Source organism: Hemiscyllium ocellatum, unplaced genomic scaffold (genome assembly GCF_020745735.1).
Source record: "Hemiscyllium ocellatum isolate sHemOce1 unplaced genomic scaffold, sHemOce1.pat.X.cur. scaffold_144_pat_ctg1, whole genome shotgun sequence".
Lineage (NCBI taxonomy): Eukaryota > Metazoa > Chordata > Chondrichthyes > Orectolobiformes > Hemiscylliidae > Hemiscyllium > Hemiscyllium ocellatum.
In genome coordinates, this window is record NW_026867776.1 from 423,131 (window position 1) to 448,039 (window position 24,909).

General features: G+C 45.4%; 1 long non-coding RNA gene across 4 annotated transcripts in view; it reads right to left on the reverse strand.

Annotated features, from left to right (window-relative positions):
* The window catches only part of LOC132809934 (uncharacterized), a 59,566-nt gene extending 34,815 nt beyond the window's left edge, over positions 1-24,751 (reverse strand). For 2 of the 4 annotated variants that reach the window (XR_009642642.1, XR_009642644.1), the window contains exons 1-6: positions 22,903-22,970; positions 17,045-17,151; positions 13,176-13,283; positions 10,016-10,124; positions 5,613-5,719; positions 3,091-3,180 (exon numbers count right to left, since the gene is read on the reverse strand). This is a non-coding gene — a long non-coding RNA (uncharacterized LOC132809934). Of the gene's footprint in view, positions 1-3,090; positions 3,181-5,612; positions 5,720-10,015; positions 10,125-13,175; positions 13,284-17,044; positions 17,152-22,902; positions 22,971-24,711 lie in introns of those variants that run through there. The other 2 variants (XR_009642643.1, XR_009642645.1) reach the window with 2 other exon arrangements.
* Positions 24,752-24,909: the final 158 nt, after the last annotated feature.

Sequence of the window (24,909 nt, forward strand, 5' to 3'; positions counted from 1 at the left end):
CCTCAGGGTTCCCTCCAACTTGTCTGGCACCAACATCAGGCTCACAGGTCTGTAGTTCCCGGGCTTGTCCAAACCGCCTTCATTAAACAGTATCATCATATTAACCAACCCCCAGTCTTCTGGCACCTCAGCTGTGACTATCGCTGATACAAAAATCTCAGCAAGGGGCCCAGCAATCACTTCCCTAGCTTCCTACAGAATTTTAGGACACACCTGATGAAATCCTGGGCATTTATCCACCTTTCTGCGTTCCAAGACATCCAGTACCACCTTCGCTGTAATATGGACATTTTTCAAGGTGTCACCATCGATTTCCAACATTCTATATCTTCCATATCCTTCTCCACAGTAAATGCTGATGCAAAATACTTGTTTAGTATCCCCTCCCCACCCCATCGCCTGCAGATCCACACACAGGCTGCCTTGCTGATCCTTGAGGAGCCCTATTCTGTCTCTAGTAACCCATTTGCTCTTAATGTATTTATAAAAACCCTTTGGATTGTCCTTACCCTATTCGCCAAAACTGTGTCCTGTCCCCTTTTTGCCTTACTGATTTTCCTCTTAAGTATACTTCTATTGCCTTTATACTAGAAGGATGTTCTGGATTGGAATAAATGCCAAATATTTCATCTTGATAAAAGGGCAGGACTTACACTGATTAAAAGTCGGGCCTTGCATAGTGATATAGAACAAAGAGACCTCGGGGTTCAGATCTTTGCAGTTTATGTCACATGTAGACAGGGTTGTTCAGAAGATGTATAGCACACTTGCCTTCATTGCTCACACCTTTGAGTATAGGAGTTGGGACATTACATTGAGGTTGTACAGGATGTTGGTGAGGCCTCTTCTGGAATACTGTGCTCAGTTCAGGTTGTGCTGTTATAGGACAGATGTTATTAAGTCGGAGCGGGTTCAGAAGAGATTTACCAGGATGTTGATGGGAATGGATGCTTTCGGTTATAAGGAGAGGCTAGGTAGGCTGGGACCTCTTTCACTGGGGTGTAGGAGGCTGAGGGGTGACCTTATTGGAGGTTTATAAAATCCTGAAGAGTATAGGTAATGTGAACAGCAGGTGCCCTTTCCAGGAGGGGGCGCGATTCAAGAGTGGGTGAGAAAAGGAAGACCCTAAAAAGACGTTCCGGATTTTACTTTTTGTTTTTGTACAGAGAGTGATTCACATGTGGAATAAACTAGCAGAGGACGTGGTAGCTGTGAATACAATTACAATTTAAGGGTGGCACAGTGGCTCAATGGTTAGCACTGCTGCCAGGGACACAGGTTCAATTCCTGCATTGGGTGGCTGTCCATGTGGAGTTTGGATATGCTTCCCCGTGTCAGCGTGAGTTCCTCCAGGTGCTCCCGTTTCTTCCCACAAGCCACAGATGTACAGGGTAGGTGAACTGGCAGTCCTCAATTGCCCATAGTGTTCAGGGATGATTGGGTTTAGTGAATTAGTAAGGGGTAAATGTAGAGTAAAACGGTAGGGGAATGGGATTCTAAGAGGAAAAAGCATTTGGACCTGTATATCGATAGGGAATGCTTGGATGGATTTGGACTAAGTGGAGGTAGATGCGATTAGTTCAGTTCGAATTTATGGTTGACACGGACTGGTTGGAACACAGGGTGTGTGTCAGTGCTGTATAACGTTCTGACTCTATCGCTCGTTATCTCTGTAAATTCCTCTATGCTCGGAACTCTCCGTCAATGCCACCTCATCCAGTCTTACAACTCTTCCTTATCTCGATAATTCCTCTCCAGCCTCAAAACTCAAAAAAGTCTATCAGAAATATCTCTATCTCTGTAACATCCTCAATCCTCAGAATCCTCTCCAACTTTCATCTCCTCCAGCTTCATTACTCTCCCTATCTCTAATCCCCTCCAGTCTCTCAAAGCTCTGCTATATGTGCCTTTTTTATTTCCAGCCTTCAGGATTCCCAATGTTTATTTCTCACTTGATGACGGCCCTTTCCGATTCTGTGCTGAGCTTCTGAATTCTTCCTTAAACCTCTCAATCTCCTTTTCCTCCCAAAACATCGGCCAATAATCTGTCATCTACTCTAGTATCACCCTTTCTGACCTGAAGTCCAATGGAGCCTGTCATATTCCTATAATAAACATCTTAGCGGTCTACAGAACAGAAAAAGGCTCTGGTAGTACATCGGGTCTGTGACAAAGAAAACTACCACCTAACTGTCCTCATCTATTTTCCAATAATTGTGGAAAAGTCTCATCTATCATGGCATTGCAAGTGCACACTAAATACATCTCAAATGCTACCGGGATTTCTGTGTCTCCCACCCTTACAGACAGTGAGGTTCAATGCAACTGTTGCTCGATGAGGACATCACCCACAGGAACACAGAGCAGCTGGGTCTGTGCAAACCAGAGATCACCCACACATTGGGAAGGATGGCAGGGTCCCTGAGGGGGGGCACAGGAGATTTACCAGGATGGTTCAAGGAATGGGGGATTTTAGTTGCAGAGACATGGGTGCTGTTAATAAATATCAAGAATATCCATCTACAATAGATGGACTCTTGTTCTCAACCTCTCCCCTTGCCTGGGCTGTGGTAACCTTCAGGTTAAACCCACCACCAGACATTTCTCCCTAATGAGAGAGCAGCCCTATGGTCTGGTCAGACAATGCTGCCTTTCCCTTTTACACAGTGATGCCACTGTACCCTGGGGATGGGGAGAGGGAACGCTGAAGGTGGTGGATGGGACACCACTCAGGCACAGTGCTTTGTCCTGGAGGATGTTCACTTTAATATTGTTGGGGGCTGCACTGATGCAGGCAAGTGGGAATGTTCCAACACAATCCTGATGTGTGCCTTATAGGGAGCAAACAGACATTGGGGAATCAGGGGTTTGGGGAAACAGATTGTTCTCCTTGTAGCAGAGGAAATTGCGGGTGCCCTGTGACAGAGGGGTTTACAGATTTAGAATAATCCACCTTACACTCATGAGTTCATCAGAAAAGGATTACAGGACACATATTGAAGACTTGGGGGAGATCTACTGAGAGTGTGGGGTGATTCAAAAGAGGACATTTATGCAGCAAATGGGAATGAGCTGGAATACAATACTCACACACAATGTGAATATCCAGCTCCTGATGAATTGAGTAATTTTGTCACAGTTTGGCGTTACAATTACTGAGATTACCATCTGAATGTCCACCTGTAATACACGTTTATAAAACTGTCACTGTCAGTTCATTTAAGAAACTCTCACCACCCCCTCCTCCTGGCCCAGGATGACTGGACACATTACCCCTTGTGGGGGTCAGCAGTTAGTTCAGGGGGAAATCTGTATGGGTTTCTGTGAGTTTCCACACTGGGTCTTCATGTGACTGAACAGGGCAGATCTTTGACACATGGGACACAATGTTTCAAGAGTCAGTGCGATGTGGAGAGCAGGATGTGTGCTTCCTTTTCTTTCCTTCCGTGCTACCGCTGTGCCTCATCAATTAGACGGGCGGGGGGGGGGGGGGTTGGTGGTGGTGAAAGGCTCATGCAGCTCGATGGGCAAGTTGTCTCCATTCTGACCCATGAGCAGCAAGCTCCTCCCAGTCATTCCAAAGAGTCTCTCTGAAAAGGTAACAACTGCTTCCCACTGCCCAGTGCTCCCAGGAAATGTTTAGAAGAATGAGCGGGGAAATCTCTGAGAAAAGGCAGAACGGTAAAGTTCCAAAAGGATTATAAACAGTTTACAGAGAGGGATTCATTGGAGAAGTGGGCAACAAGTTAGCAAATGGAGCACAATTTGGGAAATTGTGAAGTTGCTCATTTTGGAGGAGATAATAAAAGAACAGAGTGCTATGTAAATGGTGGAAGCTGTCGAAAGCTGCACCACAAAGGGACCAGGGGTAATTGCGTAGGAAACACAGTTACAACAGGGAATCAGGATGGGGAATGGAACGCTGTTTCTTATTACAAGGAGTTTTCAGTGTAAGTGTTTGGAGTATATACCTGAGAGTAACTTTACAAAGTGCGGGTGAGACCACATCTGGAGTAATGACAGAAGTTTTGGTCCCTTTATTTAAGGGAATACATAATTTCATCCGAGGCATTTCAGAAAAGATTAACTGGGATGATCCCTGGCTTGTAGGGATTATCTTTTAAGAAAAGGCTGAAAATGTTGGGACTCTACTCACTGGATTTGGGAAGAATGAGAGGTGATCTCATTGTAACATGCAGGATTCTTAAGGAGTTTGACAGGGTAAATACTGAGAGGATGTTTCCCATCATGAGGGATCTGGAATCAGATACTCGGATAGTCACGGAATCAAGGGTTCTGTTTTAGATGCGTCAAGTTTAAGGCAACATCAACACGGGTCAGGGGTTTCAGTAGCAATGGAGCTGGGGTGAGGGGGGGGGGGGGGAAGCAACGTTTTAGAGATTGGAATTCCTGGTGTTTGTGATTGTGTAGATACCTGATCAGAAGGTCACCTTGGGGTTACAGATATGAGAGCAATATTGTGAAGAGTGTAGTTCTGCCTCAGACAGTTCCCAGGGAGAGGGAGGGGCTCAGCAGTAAGGGAAAGGAATTTGTAATAGCAACTGAAGGCAATGGGTTTAACCATTTCAATGTTCCGTTGCAGGAAATTGCAGCCAATCGCGTAGTGGGAGTGTGATGAGCAGTTTGATAACTGAGTAATGGAGAGGGATGATGGGGAGGGAGAGCTAGGCATTGTCAGTGTACATGTGAACCCTCAGACGGTGCTTTTGGACGATGTCACCTCCTGACAGTATGTGGGTTAGAAACAGGAGGGACCAAGAATCGATCCTTGAGGGACACCACATACAAGGAATTTAGAAAGGAATGGGAGAGTGGGGATGGAGTAGGTTTTTCCAACAACGGTGAGGTCAAAATATTACTTCGTAGCAGAATGGGAGAGAAGGACATAACCAGAAAAGACAGACAGAACAAGGAACAATACCTGTGATTTGGTGAGGGGAGGGAGGTGGGGGTGATGTGGAGGAAGAGCCCAACTCCAAAAACACACTTTCTTCATTGGTGACATCACCCAACTCCACCCTAGTCTCAGCTCATTTACTGAATGCAGGGATGGACGAGTATTTATCTCCAGACTTAATTATCCAAACACTCTTGGCCAGCCTCCCACATTCAACTTACATGTAATCTCAAGAGTATCTTAAACCCTCCTGCCCAAGTGCTCACTTGTACCAAAACTGGTTGATCCATCAAAAGGCTCCTATTTACAGGCAACAATTTAAAATTCTCACCCTGTGAACATCCCTGTCTCCCTGCACCACACACCCTGCAAGACCTTGACAACTCATTTGTGTTTATTCATTGCTTCCCCTGTCTGGCTGTTCTCCTGTTGCCAAGGCAACACTGTCTGGAATTCCCACCCTAACCCTCTCAGACCTGCTTTCCTCTTTTAAGGTGTTCTCGAAAACCTGCTCATTTGGCAATGCTTTTGATCACTTGACCTAGTATCTCAATCTGTGGCCTTATGCCAGAATTTTTCAATAGTATTTCTGTGAAATTATAAACATGATTAAAAAAAACAAACTGCTGCTGATTTGCACATACATTGTCAACTCTTCAATATTGCTGAGTGAATAATCTATAACAGCACTTACCCAACCACATTGTGGGAGCACCTTCACCACATGAACTGCAGCTGGACAGGGAAATCAAACATCACCCTCTTCACAGGCAATGGGGCTTTGGCACTGATCACTGGGATCTGTGGAGGGAGAAACACAGTTGCTATTTCAGGGAGTGCAAAATGCATTATGAGGGGGGAAAATGGTGCAGAATTTGGGATTTTCAAATTTGTGATTCACAATGTGCACTAATTTCTGTAAAACCTCTCATCCCATACCATGAAAATTTCCTTCTCTTTCTGGTCTATGTCTTTCCTTTCCCCTGCCCTGCACCTTCACACATTTCCAGTGCCTTGTCCACAATACACTGTGCTGTCAGTGAAGTTTATCACGTGGTTGAGTATTGTCCCGCCCCTCATTCACTCCGATTGGTTGAAGGACCAACTGGCACATCCTGGTCTTCCAGCCTCGTTCCCCCGACTCTTATTGGTCCTGCGCTGACATCAATAATCCGAGGCCCATTGTGGGCTGGAGCATGCTCAGTGCTTCCTGTTTTTGCTGCTGTTCATCAGGTATGAGAGAGAGAGAGGGCTCATCCCTGTTTCTCCTGATGTCAGACAATAACAACAACTACCTGCATTGTATGGAGCCTTTCACATTGACAAATCTAAAATGCTTGACGAATGACGGAAACGTTGATTAAAGATAACAATTTTAGATACATCTTTAAGGCAGAGAGAGGGAGTTAGGGAGGATATTCCAAAGGTTTGTGTCCTCGGCAGCTCCAATCGTGGAGTGATATAGGTGGGCAACAGCTTACAATGGAGACAGTTAGTGGCTAACCATAGGTTAACAACCTCATGTCGTAGCCCCCTACCCCACACACCAGGCCTTGTTCTCACAGCGTGCCATTACACACTACCTATGGTTAACCACTAACAGTCTCCATTAACAGCTAGTCACCCCCCACAGTCAGATCATTATCCTTTATCCAACTGTTCTTCTCACTCTATCCCTACCTATCCTTTACTCCTTTTATCTTCCCCCTACATTAACTTCTGCACATAAACTGACTGTTTTTCCTCAGTAACATCTGTCCTGAGGAAGGGACACAGGGTCTGAAACTTTAACTCTGATTTCTCGTCACAGATGCTGCCAGACCTGCTGAGCTTTTCCAGAATCTCCTGGTTGTTGTTTCTGATTTACAGCATCTGCAGTTCTTTTGGTTTTAATTTACCGGGAGTTTGTAATTCAGGTCCTACAGCCTCTGTCCCAGTCTCTGCTGTCTCTCCCACCCCCACCCAGTGACACTGCACCTGCACAGCTCATGGACAGGTGTTGTCTTGCTGGCTACACCCCTCATTCACTCCCATTGGCTGCAGGACCACACAGACTCTCCTCCTATTGGTCTGGAGCTGACATCAATCAAGCCGGCGCCGATTGAGGGGCGAGTGGTTGGCTCCTCCCTCTCCCTGCCCTGAGATGAGCTTCATCATTCACAGTGAATGGGACAGTATCACAGTGTACAGGGGCTGGGGGCTATTCAGCCCATTGGGGCTGGACTCTCTCCCTCTGGAGATGCTACAAATCTGTCCCAAGTCTCCTCCCATGTGCCCACAGCCCCCAAATCTTTCCTTAAAAAGTAAAATTCCAAGTCTGTTTCAGAATACCTGCTGAATCTGCGTCGTTCAGACTGTTCCAGATGCTCAGAACTTACTGAGTAAAATAGTGTTCACATTTTCACCTTGTATTATTTGCCAATTACTTGAAAGTAGTTACTAAAAATTGTGAAAGTGTTAACAATTCCTCTCTCTGCAAATTCAAGACCTTGGAACCAAATCTGCACCAGGTCGAAATCACTGCTTCACCTTCTCAGCTCCAAGGATAATTATCTGTGCTTCAGCTAGCTCTCCACAAAATAGAGGAATGCATCTTAATTTATTAAGGTCAAAGAAACAGACCTTCAGTCAAATTCGTCCGGGCCAACAAGGAATCCTAAACTAATGGATTCCCATTTACCTTCTATTGGCCTGTATCCATTAAAAACCCTTCCTATTCATGTACCCAATTGGAAGCCATTTAAATGTTGTGATTTTATCAGCCTCCACTATTTCATCTGATAGCCCTTCCCATACACACACCACACTCAGCTTGAAAACATTGCCATTTAGATCCCTTTTAAATCTTTGCCCTCTCAACTTAAACCCATGTGCTCTAGTTTTGGACCCACCTAACCTGAGGAAATAGGACCCCGGCTGTTCACCTCATCCACGCCCCTCATGATTTTATAAATCTCCATGAAGTCCCCTCTCAGTCTTTGACTCTCCAGAGAAAATAGCCCCAGCCTATTCAGCCCCTCCCTGTAGCCCGATCCTCCAATCCTGGCAATGTTTTTGTAAATCTTGTCCAAACATTTTCAAGTTTCACAACATCCTTCCCAGAACAGGGAAATTCAAACTGAAAACAGAATTCCAGAAGTGGCTTAATCAACATCCTGTCCAGCCACAATATGACGTTCCAGCTTCTGTATTCAATGCATTGACCAATAACGGAGAGCGTTAATGGAGTCCCATTTGCCAGCAGTTCACCCTCATCCCTCCAAAACCTCCCTCTTCATGTACCCAGTCAGACGCCTTTTAAATTCTGCAATTGTACTAGCCTCCACCCCTTCCTCTGGCAGTTCATTCCATACATGCAATGCCCTCAACATGAACAAGATTCCCCTTAAATCCCCTTTAAATCTTTTTCCCTCTCACCTTAAGCCTGTACCCTCTCGTTCTGGACCCACCGAACTTGGGAAAAAGTCCCTGACTGCTCACCTTATCCATGCCCTTCATGATTTTATAAGGACACCTCTCAGCCTCCAACTCTCCAGGGAAAATAGTCCCAGCCTATTCAGCCTTTCCCAATAGCTCAAACCGTCCAACCCCAGGAAAGTCCTTGCAAATGCTTTCTGAACCCTTTCAAGTTTCTCAACATTATTCCAAGAACAGGGAGATTGGAACTGAAAACAGAATTCCAGAAGGGCCTTCAGCCACAATATGACATCACAACAGCTGCATTCAATGCTTTGACCAATAACGGGGAGCGTACCAAATGCTGCATTCACTCCCCTGCCGACCTGTGACTCTAATTCCAAGGAACTATGAACCTGCACTCCAAGGTCTCTTTGTTCAGCAATGTTCCCCAGGACTTTACCATTAATTGTATAAGTCCTGCCCTGATTTGCCTTTCCAAAATACAACAGCTCACATTTATCTAAATTGAACTCCGTCTGCTATTCCTTGCTCCAATGGCCCATCTGACCGAGATCCTGCTGTATTTTGAACTAACCTTCTTCACTGTCCACTACACCTCCAATTTTGGTGTCTTCTGTAAACCTACTGACCATACCTTATATATTCACATCCAAGTCATTTATTTAAGGGCTCAATATCCAGCCTTGCAGCACATTGTTGCTCACAGGCCTCCAGTCCGCAAAGCAACCCTCCATCATCCTCTGTCTCCTACCTTCAAGGCAGTTTTGTAATGGCTTGCTCTCTCTGCATTCCATGTGATCTAACCCTGCTAACCAGTCTGCTTTGTGGAACCTTGTTGAATGTCCATATAACCAGCATTCACTGCCTGGCTGAATCAATTTTGTCAGTTCAAAACACTCACTCAAGTTAGTGAGACACAATTGTGCATGTATAAAGCCACATTGACTCTCCCTGATAATTTCTTACCTTTCCCAAGAGATGGATTTCCTGTCCGGCTGTGCCTTCCTTGTTCAGTCCACACCCTCCCACCAACCCACACTCCACACCCTTGACCCTCCCTTACCGCCATGGGAGGTGTAAAAGATGCGGCCACACCTCCCTCTGACCTCTGTCCAAGACCCCAAAATGATCTTTTCACATCAGGCAGAGATTTGCCTGCACATCCCAAAACCTCATATACTGCATCTACTCACTAATTTAACGTGGTTCATCCAACTAACCTACACATCTTTGGACAGTGGGAGCAAATTGGAACACCCGAAGGAAATCCTCACAGACACTGGGGAGAATGTGCCAACTCCAACACAGACAGTCGCCCGAGGCTGGAATCAAACCCAGGTCCCTGGTGCTGAGGAAGCAGCACTAACCACTGAGCCACAATACTGTGGGATCTTCGGTGCTGATGTGCTGCCCCACTGATACCTCAGTCACTCACCCTGCCTCATTTCCTAAGAGGCAGCGATGACGGAGTGAAATTATCGCGAGACAGTTAATTCAGAGACCCAGATAACGTTCTGCGGACAAAGGTTTGAATCCCATCACGGCAGATTTTGGAACGTAAATTCAATAAATATCTGGAAAAAACTAATCTAGTGACAACAGGAATCCATTGTCAATTGTTGGAAAAACCCATGTGGTTCACTCATGACCTTTAGGGAAGGAAAATGCCATCCTTACCTGGTCTGGTCTGCATGGGACTCCAGACCTACAGCAACGTGGTTGACTCTTAACTGCCCTCTGGGTAAACGCAGCAATAAATGCTGGCCGAGCCAGTGACAGCCTCATCCTGTGAATGAATAAAGAAAACAGGTCAGGTTTTGTTCCTTCTCTAGTAGGTACATCCTACAAACTGAATCAGAAATGTTCTCGTACACAATGAACAAATACCCTTCCATCCAAACCCTTAACACTACAGCACTCCGAGGCTATGTTGGTAAAGTTAAAACCCCTGATCATTGCAACGATATTATTCTTACAGATAACTGAGGTCTCCTGGTAAAATTTTGTCTCAATTCCCTGCTGACTATTGGGAGAGAGTCTATAATACAATCCCAGTAAGATGGTCATCCCTTTCTTATTTCTCAGTACCAACCAAATAACTTGCCTGGATGTACTCCCAGGAATATCCTCCCGAAGCCCAACTATAATGTTATTCATAATCAAAAACACCTCTCCCCCTGCTCAGTTGGTCCCTTTCCATCCTTGCTATAGCATCTATACCCAGGAACATTAAGCTGCTAGTCCTATCCATCCCTGAGTGATGCCTCAGTAATTGCTGTAATATCCCAGTGCCATGTTCAAAACCATACCCTGAGCCCACCTGCCTGACCTGTCAGGTCTCTTGCACTGAAATAAATGCAGTGCAACTGGTCCGTCGCACCTCATTCTGTGACTTGCTCTTGCCTGCCTTGACAGTCTGACCGGTGAACAGTACCAGCCTCAGACTCACCTCTTTTCTCTCTATCTCTTTAGGATTACCCCGACTCCCTCACTGGTTTAATGCCTCCCAAGTGGCACTAGCAAATCTCCCTGCTCGTCAGGACCCCATGCTTTCCCCTTCCTATGCAACTGGTACCAATGTACAATGTCCTCCCAATGGTTAATATCCCTTTTGAGAATATTCTGCTCCCTCTGTGAGACACTGACACCAGGGAGGCACCACCCCATTCTGATGTCTCACTGTCAGCTGCAGAAACGGCAGACTGTGCCCCTGACTAGAGAGTCCCATATCACCATCGATCGTGTGGAACTGGATATACCTCACATTATGTTCGAAGCCAGTCTCACTACCAGTAACTTGGCTGCCAGTGCTACATTCCCCTGAAAGTCTATTACCACCTACATTTTCCAAAACAGTATCCTTGTCTGAGATGGGGATAACCACAGGAGACTCCTGCAGTACCTACCTACCCCTCCTAGCTTTCCTGGAGGTAACCCATCTACCTGACTGTATCTGCAGTATCCTGCAATCCTGAGACTGCCACCTATCACACCCCCGGCTCCTTTGAATTCCTCACTGCCTTTAATCACTCCTCCACCAATCCATGTGATCCAATAGGATTTGCAATCACACTTCCTGCAGACATAATCATCGGGATCATTGAAACTCTCCCTAATCTCCCACATCCGACAGGAACAGCACGCCACTCTACAACAGGCCATCTCTCTGCCTTAACAACCTACAGACCAAGACAAAGGCACAGTCTTACTGCTCGAAAAATACTGCCCGAGAATAACTTAATGCTTACGTTTTATATCTTAAACATTTAATCAAGAGACCGTAAGACATTAAAAAGAAATTCTCACCTGACTCACGATTGTAGATTTAATAAAATAAAACAGACTAAGATTGATGTTTGAAGAGACTGAAACTCACTGAGCTGATCCCTGGCTCTGAGTACTTCCAAGGGTGAGGTCTCTCTGAGGGCAGCTGTGAAATGTCACTGTTTCTCTTCTCTGCCCACTCCATTAACTTCACAGCAAGTCAGCTCAGAGAGGTCACTGCTTGGTTTTATTCACTGGGGGTTGCCTTTGCTGCCCAGACCAGTATTTATTGGCCCCCTTTACTTGTCTTGGAGAAAGTGGTGGTTAACCGCCTCCCTGAAATGCTGCAGTCCATGTACACCACAGTGATGTTTGGACAACAATCCCCCTCTGGCCCCACAACTCTCCCTGTCTCTGTAATCCCCCTCCGCCTTCAGAAATTACATTTCCGTGGCATCAGATTTTTATTTAGATTCATTTTTGTTTAATAAACTTCCCCCCACCCCACCAAAAAAAAGTGAAATATTTCGCCCCCAAACAAATCTGTTGATTGACCTTTTGGAGACGCCGACACATGGACGTTGCAGTATTTTATCTCACATTGTACACGTAGAATGACAGAACATTCTTTTAAACATTGCTAAAAAGGTAGGCAATGGCTTTATGGTATTCCTGCCAGATGAGTGACATGTGCAATGCTCCGAGGATTAGAGTTAGAATCCCAACATGGCTGATGGTGGCATCGGAATCCAATACAATCTAGAATGAAAAGGCAAATGATGACCACGAAACTATTGTCGATTGTTAGAAAACCCATCTGGTTCACTAATGTCCTGTAGGGAAGGAAACTGTCATCCTCACCTGGTCTGGCCTACATGTGACTCCAGACCCACAGCAATGTGGTTAACACTCAACTGCCCTCAGGAAAACTACTTTAAAAACTGTTAACAAATACTCCGCAGGTATCACTTAAAAACTGGCTGTTCCCATTGGGACCATGTGAATTTCTGAACGGCCTGAACTAAAACTGAGTTTCAGCTTCACCTTCTCCCTGTCTCCCCTCGCTCTGTTTTCATCTAACTCCAGAACACTCATTGAGCCAAGCAGCCCTCACAGTGCAGCCCTGTCATTTTCATTGTCTGCTCACACCTACACTGCCCTCAGCCTCCTGTCCTGTTCCAATGCATCTCAATGGGAGCTCAGGGACAGCACCTCATCTTTCAATTCAGCCCTTTGTAACCCCAGAGTCAACATGGACCGCAGCAGTTTCTGAATGAACAGACAGTTGTCAGAATCTGAAACATTCCACCTGAAAAGGTACTGGAATTTGAGTCCAAAAGGACTTTTAATGGGAACTTTGCAGGAAATTGAAAATATGAAGTTTACAGGTTAACATCATGAAGTGGGTGATTGGGTCTAATCTGAGAGTTCTTACAAAGAGATGAGGTATTATTTGGATAAATTTGCAGGGCCCAGAACAGAGCACACATCCAAAGGGTGATCCAACCACGATTTTGTACATCGTTCTGCTTTACAAAAGCATTGGAGATATTTTCCCACAAATAGAACAAACCTTTCTTCTTCCACAGTTAAATGCCAATGATATTCAGATCCTGATGAATCCATTGACTGTAAAAACTTGCTTTTTAGATCCCAACTTCAATTATTCTGATTTAATATCCTATGAAGTGAATTCACAAAACAAAACTCAGTCAGTACAGGAAGAATATAAAGACATACTTTTTTCTTGGTATGTGCTTGATGTGTAAATGCCTCTCTTTAAATGGTACACACCCACCCCATCCTAGGAAGAGGACATGTCCATGCCCCTCACTGTACCTTGCCCCCCAATAAAGATGGCGGCCATATCCCAGGACCTATCACCACCTGAGGGCCGCAGCCATTTTCCCATCTGCTGCAAACTCGGGAAAGAGTTTCTAATTCAGATTAACGACCCGCACAGAGTGAAACTAAAACTTCCCAGTCAAAGGTGACTCATTATCTCCCTTTCCCCGAGGCCACTCTCCCCTTCCCTGTTTGCCTCTCCCATATTCACCAACGGCCGAGTCACGTGGCTCTGCACAGGCGGAGTTCCTGGTGACGTGTCATCCCACTGGCCACGCCCCTCATTCACTCCCATTGTTTGAATGACCAGCTGGTTCCACTTGGTCCACCAGTCCCACCACCTTTTCCTATTGGTCCGAAGCTGCCATCAATCAGCTGGACCCCATTGTGAGGTCAGTGGTGGGATCCTCCCCCTGCCTGAATCAAACCCGGAAGGTGGATGGATGGTGTCAATCAGGAACAACAAGCAGGAGGTGCTGGGAAAGCTCAGCAGGTCTGGCAGCATCTGGGAACAGGAATCTGTCCAGTGGCCCTTCCTCAGAACCGATGGGAGCTGGGAAAATTAGGATCCTGACAGCGTGGAAACAGGCCATTCGGCCCTAAAAGTCCACAGCGTCCCTCCGAAGGGTATCCCACCCAGACCCATTCCCCTACCCTATTACTGTATATTCCTCCTGACTAATGCACCTAACCTACACATCCCTGAGCATTATGGGAAATTTAGCTTGGCCAATTCAACTAACCTGCAGATCTTTGTAGTGCAGGAGTTAGGGGTTAAAGAGTAAATAATGGGCAGGGACAGAACCCAAAGAGAGACCAGTACATTTGGAAAGACAAAGGAGTGGATTATGAGCAGGCTGGGATGGTGCATAGCTGTTAATGGAGGGGACAGGAACTGGTGTCTGGCAGCATTTCAGTGGTGGTAATGGAAATGGCAGACGACGATCTACGTTTTGCTGCAAAAACAGACCCCGAGCTTCCAGCTGCCTGCCACTTTAACACACGAGCCTGTTCCCTGGCCAACATCCCTGTCTCGTGCTTACTGCAGTGTTCCAGTAAAGCCTGAACATACCAAATGGCCCCGTATTTCAAGGACTGCAATTTTCTCTCCCACGTTGTTAATACCATTGAAAGTGTCTCCTCCGCGTCCAGCATCTTTGCCTTTGAAACCCACACATCCAACTGCAAGGATAGAACCCTCCCTAAGTCCTTACCTTCCACCCAGATACAACACATCATCCTCTGCCATTTCCACCACTTACAATCAGACCCCACCACCAGACACTTAAGGAGTTTGACAGGATAAATCGTGAGAGGATGTTTCCCATCATGGGGGAGTCTGAAACCAGATTGTGGGTCAGTCACGGAATCAAGGGTTCCGCTTCAGATTCATCAAGTTTAGGGCGACACCGACGCCGGTAAGGGGTTTCAGTAGCAATGGAGCTGGGGGGAGGAGGAGACAAACAACGTTTCAGAGATTGGAATTCCTGGTGTTAGTGATTGTGTAGATACCTGATCAGAAGGTCACCTTGGGGTTACAGATATGAGAGCAATATTACGAAGAGTGTAGTTCTGCCTCAGAGTTCCCAGGGAGAGGGAGGGGCTCAGCAGTAAGGAAAAGGAATTTGTCAGGCAACGGGTTTAACCATTATAATGTTTCATTGGAGGAAGCTGCACCTAATCGAGTAGTGGGAATGTGGTCAGCAGTTTGATAACTGAGTAACAGTGGAGTAATGGAGAGGGATGATGGGGAGGGAGAGCTCTGCAACAATTACTGACTGAGCTGGTCAGGTCCTAAAGGATATAGCTGCTCAACTGAGTCTGCAGTGGGTGGTGAGGGAACCAACAAGAGGGAAAAAACATACTTGATCTCATTGTTATGAATTGACCAGCTGCAGATACATCTGCCCATGACAGTATCGGTACGAGCGACCATCACATATTCCTTTTGGAGACAAAGTCTTGCCTTAAAGTTAAGAAAAATCTCCATTGTGTTGAGTGGCACTATCACCATTCTAAATGGGATATACTTTGAAGAGATGTTAGATCTTAAACTGGGTACCTCTGAGGCACTGTGGGATAATAACAGCAGCAGAACTGTACTCCAGCACAATCTGTAATCTCATGGGTTTGTAAATCCCGCTCTCACCCATCACAATGGACAGGAAAGGAGGGCATGCCCAGAGCAGCACCAGGCATACCTAAAAACAAAGTGCCAACCTGGTGAAGCTACCAAACAGGACTACGTGCATATCAAACAGCATCAGCAGCAAGCAATAGAGTTAAGTGATTCTACATCCAATGGAACAGATCGGAGCTCTGCAGTTCTGCCACACCCAATTGTGAACAGCGATGGACAATTAAACAACTCACTGGAGGACGCATCACAGGTATCCCCACCCTTACTGATGGAGGGGCCTCTCACATCAATTCAGTTTGAATAACATCAAGAAATGGTTAAGTAGTGCATAGGCTACAGGTCCTGCAAATATTCTGGAAATAGTACAGATGGCTTGTGCTCCAGAACTTGCCATCCACCAAGCCACGTACCGCTTCAGCACTGGCATCGAACAACAATGTAGAACAGGCATGTTCAACACAAACACAGGGCAATCCAACCCAGGAAATTTCCCTCTATCAGTCCATACTCGATCAGCAGTAAAGTGATGGAAGTAGTCATCAACAGGGCTACCAAGCAGCAGCTGCTCAGCAACAGCCAGCTGAGTGACACTCATTTTAGGCTCCACCAGGGCCACTCAGCTCCCGATTGTGGTACTGCCCTGATTCACAACCTGACAACCAGCTGAATCCCAGAGGTGAGGTGAGGGGGACAGCCCAGTCCCACTCCAACACCACTATTTCTAGCTGATTCCACCCTCACCTCAGCTCAGAAACTCTCACCCACCTTGTGTTATCTCGAGACTTCATTATCCAAACACACTCCTGGCCAACTTCCCACATTCAACCTCCCTGTAATCTCAAGAAAAACTAAATCTCTGCCCAAGTACTCCCTTGTTCGAAAACTTGTTGATCCATCAAAAGGCTGCTATTCATAATCAACAACATAGACCCACAGAGATGTACAGCATGGAAGCAGACCCTTCAATCCAACCTGTCCATTCCGACCAGATATCCCAACCCAATCTAGTCTCACCTGCCAGCATCCGGCCCACATCCCTCAATTTAAAATTCTCACCCTTGATGTAATTTTTGGTTGTGACCATCCCCAGCTCGCTGCATCACACACCCTTTGAGACCTCGACAACCCATTCTGTTCGAGACTCCCAATGATCTGTTAATTCATTACCTCACCTGTGTGGCTGCTTTTACAGTTGCCAAAGCAACAAGGTCTGAAATCCGCAGCTAAAACCTCACAGGTCTGCTTTCCTCCTTTAAGATATTCCTAAAACCTGCTTATTTGGCAATGCTTTTGGTCACCTGACCTAATACCATCCTTCTCTGGCCTGATGTCTAAAGTTCCCAATAATAGTTCTGTGAAATTATAAGCAGGACAATAAAATTACAACTGTTCTTGATTTGGACATCATCTTCAAATCATCACTGTTGCTGTAATGAATAATCTGTAATGTCTCTTACCCAACCACATTGTGGGAGCACCTTCACCACACAATCTGCAGCTGTACAAGAAAGTCAAACATCACCCTCTCCCCAGGCAACAGGGCTTTGGCATTAATCACTGGGATCTGTGGAAGGAGAAATACACATGATGTTTCAGGGAGTGCAAAACGGATTACAGGGAATGAAAATGGTGCAGAATTTGATCGTCAGAAATGGAAGGAAAATACACATGTTTATTGGAAAAAAGAATTCTTGACAGTCAAAGATTTTCCAGAAAAATATTAATAAGCAGCACATGGTCAGGGGCTCGGCGGCAGTGAAAAATTAACTTACTAAAACGTCTGTAAAAGTAATAGTAAAATAATAAACAGACCAAAAATACACCCATTGTTCGAGACTGAGGAAGCTAGATATTGACAAAGTGGTCATGAGGGAGCCCAGAGATGAAGCAGAACAGTATAAGCTGTTATGATCCCACAGTCAGAGGTGTATATCACCGACACAGACCCTTCGGTCTAACTCATCCATGCCAACCAGGTATCCGAACCTAATCCATTCCCATTTTGCCCATAGCCCTGTAACCGCTTCCTAATCATATCATGTGTCTATTTAGATGCCTTTAACATGTTTTAATTGTACTAGCCTCCACCACTTACTCTGGCAGCTCATTCCACCCACTGCAGGAAAGAGTTGTCCTTTAGGCCCCTTTGAAATTTTATCCACTCACCCTAAAGCAATGCCCTCTACTTCTGGACACCACCACTCCAGGGAAAAGACCTTGTACAATTTAGTCTATTCATGCCCCTCATGATAGTATAAACCTCCATAACATCACCGCTCAGCCTATGGCACTCCAGGGAAAACAGCCCCAGCCTCCAACCTCAAATCCTAAAAGCATCCTTTTTTGAAACATTTCAAGTTTCACAGCACTCTTCTGATCGGAGGCAGGTCTGAACTGCACATAATATTCTAACAAATGTTCAAAGTTTGTGCGAAGATTTGTAGCTCGGGTGCTTGTTGTAGTGGTTCTGTTCGCCGAGCTGGAAGTTTTAGTTGCAAACGTTTCGTCCCCTGGCTAGGAGACATCATCAGTGCTGTGGAGCCTCCTGCGAAGCGTTTCTTTGATGTTCCTTCCGGTATTTATAGTGGTCTGTCCTTGCCGCTTCCGGGTGTCAGTTTCAGCTGTCCGCTGTAGTGGTTGGTATATTGGGTCCAGGTCGATGTGTTTGTTGATGGAGTTTGTGGATGAATGCCATGCCTCTAGGAATTCCCTGGCTGTTCTCTGTCTGGCTTGCCCTATGATAGTAGTGTTTTCCCAGTCAAATTCATGTTGCTTGTTGTCTGAGTGTGTGGCTACTAGGGATAGCTGGTGTTCATGGATGCGGATTGTTAGCTGTCTTCCTGTTTGTCCTATATAGTGTTTTGTGCAGTCCTTGCATGGTATTTTATAAACTACATTAGTTTTGCTCATGTTGGGTATTGGCTCCTTTGTTCTAGGAAGTTGTTGTCTGAGCGTGGCTGTTGGTTTGTGTGCCGTTATGAGTCCGTTATGTGCAGAGGGAGCTGGGTGCCCTTGTGCATGAATCACAGGAAGCTGGTTTGCAGGTACAGCAGGTAATTAAGGCAGTGAAGGGAATATTGTCCTTCATTGCTAGAGGGATGGTTATGCTGCAGCTGTACAGGGTGCTGGGGAGGCCACACCTGGAGTACTGTGTACAGGATTGGTCCCCTTATATGAGCAAGGATGTACTGGCACTGGAGACAGTACAGAGGAGGGTCACTAGTTTGAGTTGGGAGTTGAGAGGGTGGTGTATGTGGAGAGATTGAGAAACCTGGTTCTATAGTCATTGTAATTTAGAAGAATGGAAGGTTGGAGAGGAAACAAATAAAATTATGAGGGGAGGAGATAAGACAGAAACAGGGAGGCTATTTCCACTGAGGGCGGGTCAAACTACAGAGGATAGCCTCAAAATAAGGTGGAGCAGATTTAGGACTGAGATCAGGAGGAGCTTCTTCAGCTAAAGGGTTGTGAATCTGTGGCGTTCCCTGCTGACTGCAGCATTTGAATGCCTTTAAGGCAAAATGTAGATTTGTAAACAGGGAAAGAATTAAGGGTTATGGTGAGAGAGCAGGAATGTGGAGCTGAGGCCATGAAAAGATCAGCCCTGATCTTATTGAATGGCAGAGCAGGCTGGAGGGGCCAAAGTTCTTGCCTTGTGCCATCAAAATTGGACTTTGTCCAATTCAGAACCTTAACTTGTAGATCTGGTCTATTATTTTCTGTAACTATTTTAAAACTAGTAGAATTATCGGAGACTCCCAACAGTGTGGAAGCAGGTCATTCAGCGCAACACATTGATACTGACGCAGAGATACTAATGTCCCCCTGTAACATTGCATTTCCCAGGGCCACCCAACCCGCACATCCCCGAGCACTGTGGGTAATTCAGCCTGGATAATCCACCCAACCTGCACATCCCTGAACACTGTGGGTAATTCAGCCTGGATAATCCAACCTACATCTTTGGACTGTGGGAGGAAACCAGAGGATCCAGACGAAATCCATGCAGAAAACACCAATAAGGTGATCATCCCTTTCTTATTTCCCAGTTCCACCTAAATAACCTCACTAGGTGTACTCCCAGGAATATCCTCCCTCAGCAAAAACATAATGCTATCCTGAATAAAAAATGCCACCCCCCCCTCCTCTCTTGTCCCCCTTTCTATCCTTGCTATAGCATCTATACCCTGGAACATTAAGCTGCCAGTCCTACCCATCCCTGAGTGATGCCTCTGAAATTGCGATAATATCCCAGTGCCATGTTCAAGACCATACCCTGAGCTCATCTGCCTTCTGTGTCAGACCTCGTGCGTGGAGGTAAATGCAGTGCAACTGCTCAGTCTGACTTCATTCTGTGCCTTGCCCTTGCCTGCCTTGACTATTTGACTTCTGAACTGTACCTCCTTTCTCATTATCTTCTTGGATTTACACCCACTCCCTCACTGGTTTAATGCCTCCCAAGTATCTAACAAATCTCCCTGCTTGATATTAGACACCTTCCAATTCAGGTACAATCCATCCTTTTTATGCAGGTCATCTCTACTCCAGAGGAGATCACAATGATTACAAATGCCCTTTAGATTATCCTTAAACCTATTCGCCAAAGCTATCTCACGTCCCTTTTTTGCCTCCTGATCTCCCTCTTAATTATACTCCTACTGCCTTTATACTCAATTTTTTTGGATTGGAATAAATGCAAAATATAACATCCTGACAAAACAAATGAGGGCAGGACTTACACTCAATAAAAGTAGGGCCTTGAGTAGTGATATGGGAACAGAGAGACCGAGGGCTTCACAACTTTGAAGTCTGTGTCACATGTAGATGGTTAAGAAGGTATTTAGCATGCTTGCCTTCACTGTTTAAACCTTTGAGTACAGGAGTTGGGACGTTATGTTGAGGATGTACAGGACACTGGGGAGGCCTTGTGCTGTTATAGGAAGGATATTATTAAATTGGAGCAGGTTCAGAAGAGATTTACCAGCATGTTGCCATGAATGGAGGGATTGTGTTCTAAGGAGAGGCTGGATAGGCTGGGAATTTTTTCACTGGCGTGCACGAGGTTGAGGGGTGACCTTATTCGAGGTTTATAAAATCAGAAAGAGTGTAGACAAGGTGAATAGCCGGGGGAGAGGGGGATTCAAAACTCGGGTGCATTCATTTTGAGAAGAAATAAGAAAGATTTGAGAAAAGACATTAGGGTTTAAAAAAAACCAATTTAGACACGTGGAATGAACTTCCAGAGGAAGTGGTAGCTGTGAATACAATTACAGTATTTAAAAGACATTCAGATAAGGACATAAATAGGAAATATTTGGATGGATGTGGACCAAGCAGAGGCAGGTACAATTAGTTCAGTTTGGAATTATGGTTGGCATGGACTGGTTGGACCAAAGGGCCTGTTTCCTTGCTGTATAACATTATGACTAATTCTCACTAACTCTAAATTCCTCCATCCTCACAACGCTCCTGATCACTGACACCTCATCCAGCCTCACAACTCTTCCTTATTTATATAATTCCTCACCAGCCACAGAACGCTCCCTATCTCATGTCCTCCAGTTTCTCAAATCTCTGTGATATGTGCCTTCCTTTAGTTCCAGCCTTGAGGATGCCCTCATTCACTCCGATTGGTTGGAGGACAAACTGGTACGACCTGGTCCTCCAGTACTGCCCTCTGCCCCCTATTGGCCTGCGCTGGCATCAATCATCCGGGGCCCGTTGTGAGGTGAGTGGTGGATCCTCCCTCTCTCTGCCCTCGGATGAGCTTCAATATTCACAGTCAATGGGGCAGTGTCACAGAGCACGGGGCTGGGGGCTATTCAGCCCATTGGGGCTGTACTCTCTCCCTCCGGAGATGCTGCACATCTGTCCAAATTCCCTTCCTATTTGCCCATCGCCCCCCAAATCTTCCCTTAAAATGTAAAATTCCAATCTGTTTATGAATAACTGCTGAGTCTGTCCAGCTGCCATTCAGACTGTTCCAGATGCTCAGAACTTACTGAATAAAATAATGTTCACATATTACTTGCCAATTACATGAAAATAGTTACTAAAATTGTGACATTGTTAACATTTCCCCCTCTCTCTGCAAATTAATATCCTAGAAACAAATTTGCACCTGGTTAAAATCACTTCTCAGCTCCAAGGACAATTATCTGTGCTTCTGCTAGCTCTCCACAAAAGAGGAACACAACTTATTTTCATTTATTAGTGCCATAGAGATGTACAGCACAGAAGCAGACCTTTGGTCCAATTTGTCCATGCCAACTAGGAATCCTCAACAAATGGAGCCCCATTTGCCCGTAATTGGTCCGTATCATTGGAAACCCTTCCTATTCATGTATCCAATCGGATGCCTTTCAAATGTAATTTTATCAGCCTCCACTACATCATCTGACAGCTCATTCCATACACACAGCTTGAAACCTTTGCCCCTTAGATCCGTTTTAAATCTTTGCCATCTCAACTTAAGCCCATGTGATCTTGTTTTGAACCCACCTAACTTGGGGGAAAAGACCCTGGCTGTTCACCTTATCCATGTCCCTCATGACTTTATAAATCTCCATGAAGTCACCTCTCAGTCTTTGACTCTCCAGGGAAATTAACCTAGCCAATTCAGCCTCTCCCTGTAGCCCAAATCCTCCAACCCTAGCAAAGTCTTTGTAAATCTTATCTGAACTCTTTCAAGATTCACAACATCCTTTCCAGAACAGGGAATTTCAAGCTTAAAACAGAATTCCTGAAATGGCTTAATCAATGTCCCGTCCAGCCACAATCTGACGCCCCAGCGTCTGCACTCAATGCATTGACCAATAAATAAGCATACCAAACATTACCTTCACTAGCCTGCCTACTTGCGACTCTACTTTCAAGAAACAATGAACCTGCACTCCATGGTCTCTATGTTCAGCAACATTCCCAAGGACTTTACCATTAAGTGTATAAGTCCTGCCCTGATTTGCCTTTCCAAAATCCAACAGCTTACATTTGTCTAAATTGAACCCAGTCTGCCATTCCTCGCCCAATGGCCCATCTGGTCAAGATCCTGTTGCATTCTGAACTATTCTTCTTCATTGGCCACTACACCTCCAATTTTGGTGTCTTCTGTAAACCTACTGACCATATCTCATATATTCACATCCAAGTCAATTATTTAAGGACCCAATATCCATTTCTGCAGCACACTGTTGCTCACAGACCTCCAGTCCACAAAGCAACAGTCTTTCACCACCCTCTGCCTCCTACTTTTAAGCCAGTTTTGTATCCAAATGGCTAGTTCTCCCAACATTTCATGTTATCTTACCATACTAACCAGTCTGCTTTGTTCAATGTCCATATAGACAACGTCCACAGTCTGCCTTCAATCATCTTTGTCACATCTTCAAAAAAAAATCAAGTAAGAGAGAGAATTTCGCACACAAAGCCATGTTGACTATCCCTCATCATTTCTCATCTTTCCCAATACATGTGTATCCCGTCCCTCAGAATCCCTTCCAACAACTTGCCTGCCACTGACTTCAGGCTCACTGATTTCTTGTTCCCTGGCCTTTCCTTACCACCTTTTTAAATAATGGCACATGCCTTCCAGCACCTCTTCAGTCACCAATGACAATATAAACATCTATGGAGGGGCACTGCCATCACTTTCCTAGCTTTCCACAAATTTCTGGGATACACCTTAACAGGTCCCAGAGATTTATCCACCTTGCTACGATTGAAGACATCCAGTACTACCTCCTCTGTAATATGGTCAGGAGCCGGGCAACAGTGGACAATTCATTTACAAAAAGGTCTGTGAACGTAATAGTAAAATACTAAACAGAGCAAAAAATACACTCAGAGACCGAGGAAGCTAGATAATGAACAAATGGACATCAAGGAGCTCAGAGGCGAATCAGAGCAGTGTTCACTTTTATGATCCCACAGTCAGAGATGTCTAACACTGAAACAGACTCTTCAGTCCAACCGTCTATGCCAACCAGATATTCTAACCTAATCTATTCCCATTTGCCAGCACTTGGCCGACATCCCTCTGAACCCTTCCTATTCAAATGCCTTTGAAATATTACAATTTTTGTTGCCCTTTAGGTCCCTGTTGAATTTTCCCTTCTCACCCTTAACCTATATCCTCTAGTTCTGGGCTCCACACCCCAGGGTAAACACCTTGTCTATTTACGCTATCCATGCCCCTCACGATTAGAGAAACCTCTTCAACATCACACTCCAGGGAAAATGGCCCCAGCCTATTAAGCCTCTCCCTGCAACTCAAGTCCTCCAACCCTGGCAACATCCTTGAAAATCAATTCTCAAACCTTTCAAGTTTCAGTGCCTCCTTCTGATAAGAGGGAGACCAGAAATGCACACAATATTCCAAAAGTGGCCTAACCAATGTCCTGTCCAGCTCCTTTACTCAACGCTCTGACCAATAAAGGGAAGCATACCAAATGCCTTCTTCACTATCCTATCTACCTGTGACTGTACTTTCAAGGAACTGTGAACCTGCATTCCAAGGTCTCTTTGTTCAGCAAGACTCTCCAAGATCATACAATTCAGTGTGTGAGTCCTGCGCTGATATGCTTTTCTAAATGCAGCACCTCACATTTATCTAAATTAAACCCTATCTTCCATTCCCCAGCCCATTGGCCCATCTGATCAATATCCCATTGTATTCTGAGACAACCTTTATCACTGACCACATACCAACAATTTTGGTGTCACCTGCAAACTTACTAACTGTACCGCCTCTATTCACACCCAAATCATTTAAATGAATGACGAAACAAATCCGGAGGAAAATAAATCCATTTCCCTGGGTGTGAATGTGCCCTATGTCAATCCTGTCCAATGACTTTCTATCAGGGAGAGCTGCACATACTCCCCTCTGACCTTTGCCCCCTACAAAGATGGCGGCCGCACGTGTCCAGTGAATCGTTGCCCCAAATAAAGATGGTGGCACTTACACGAGTCAATCGCGAGATGAGGTATTTTCCCGTTTACTGCAAAAACGAGACTGTAAGTTTCAAATTTGTATTTTCCGACGTGCACCAAATGTTCGCAAAACCTCTCAGCCCATACCAACACCATTTCCCTCCCGCTTCCGACTGTTTATTTCTTTCCTTACCGACAGCTCTCCACCCGCACGTCTGCCCTTTCCGCGATGGTCACGTGGTATAATCAAGTCCCGCCTCTCATTCATTCTGATTGGTCGGAGGGCCAACTGCCCAGCCAGGTCCTCCAGCCCCGCCCCTATCCTTCCATTGGTCCGCCGCTGACATCAATCATCCTGCGACTATTGTTAGCTGGAGCATGCGCACTGCTT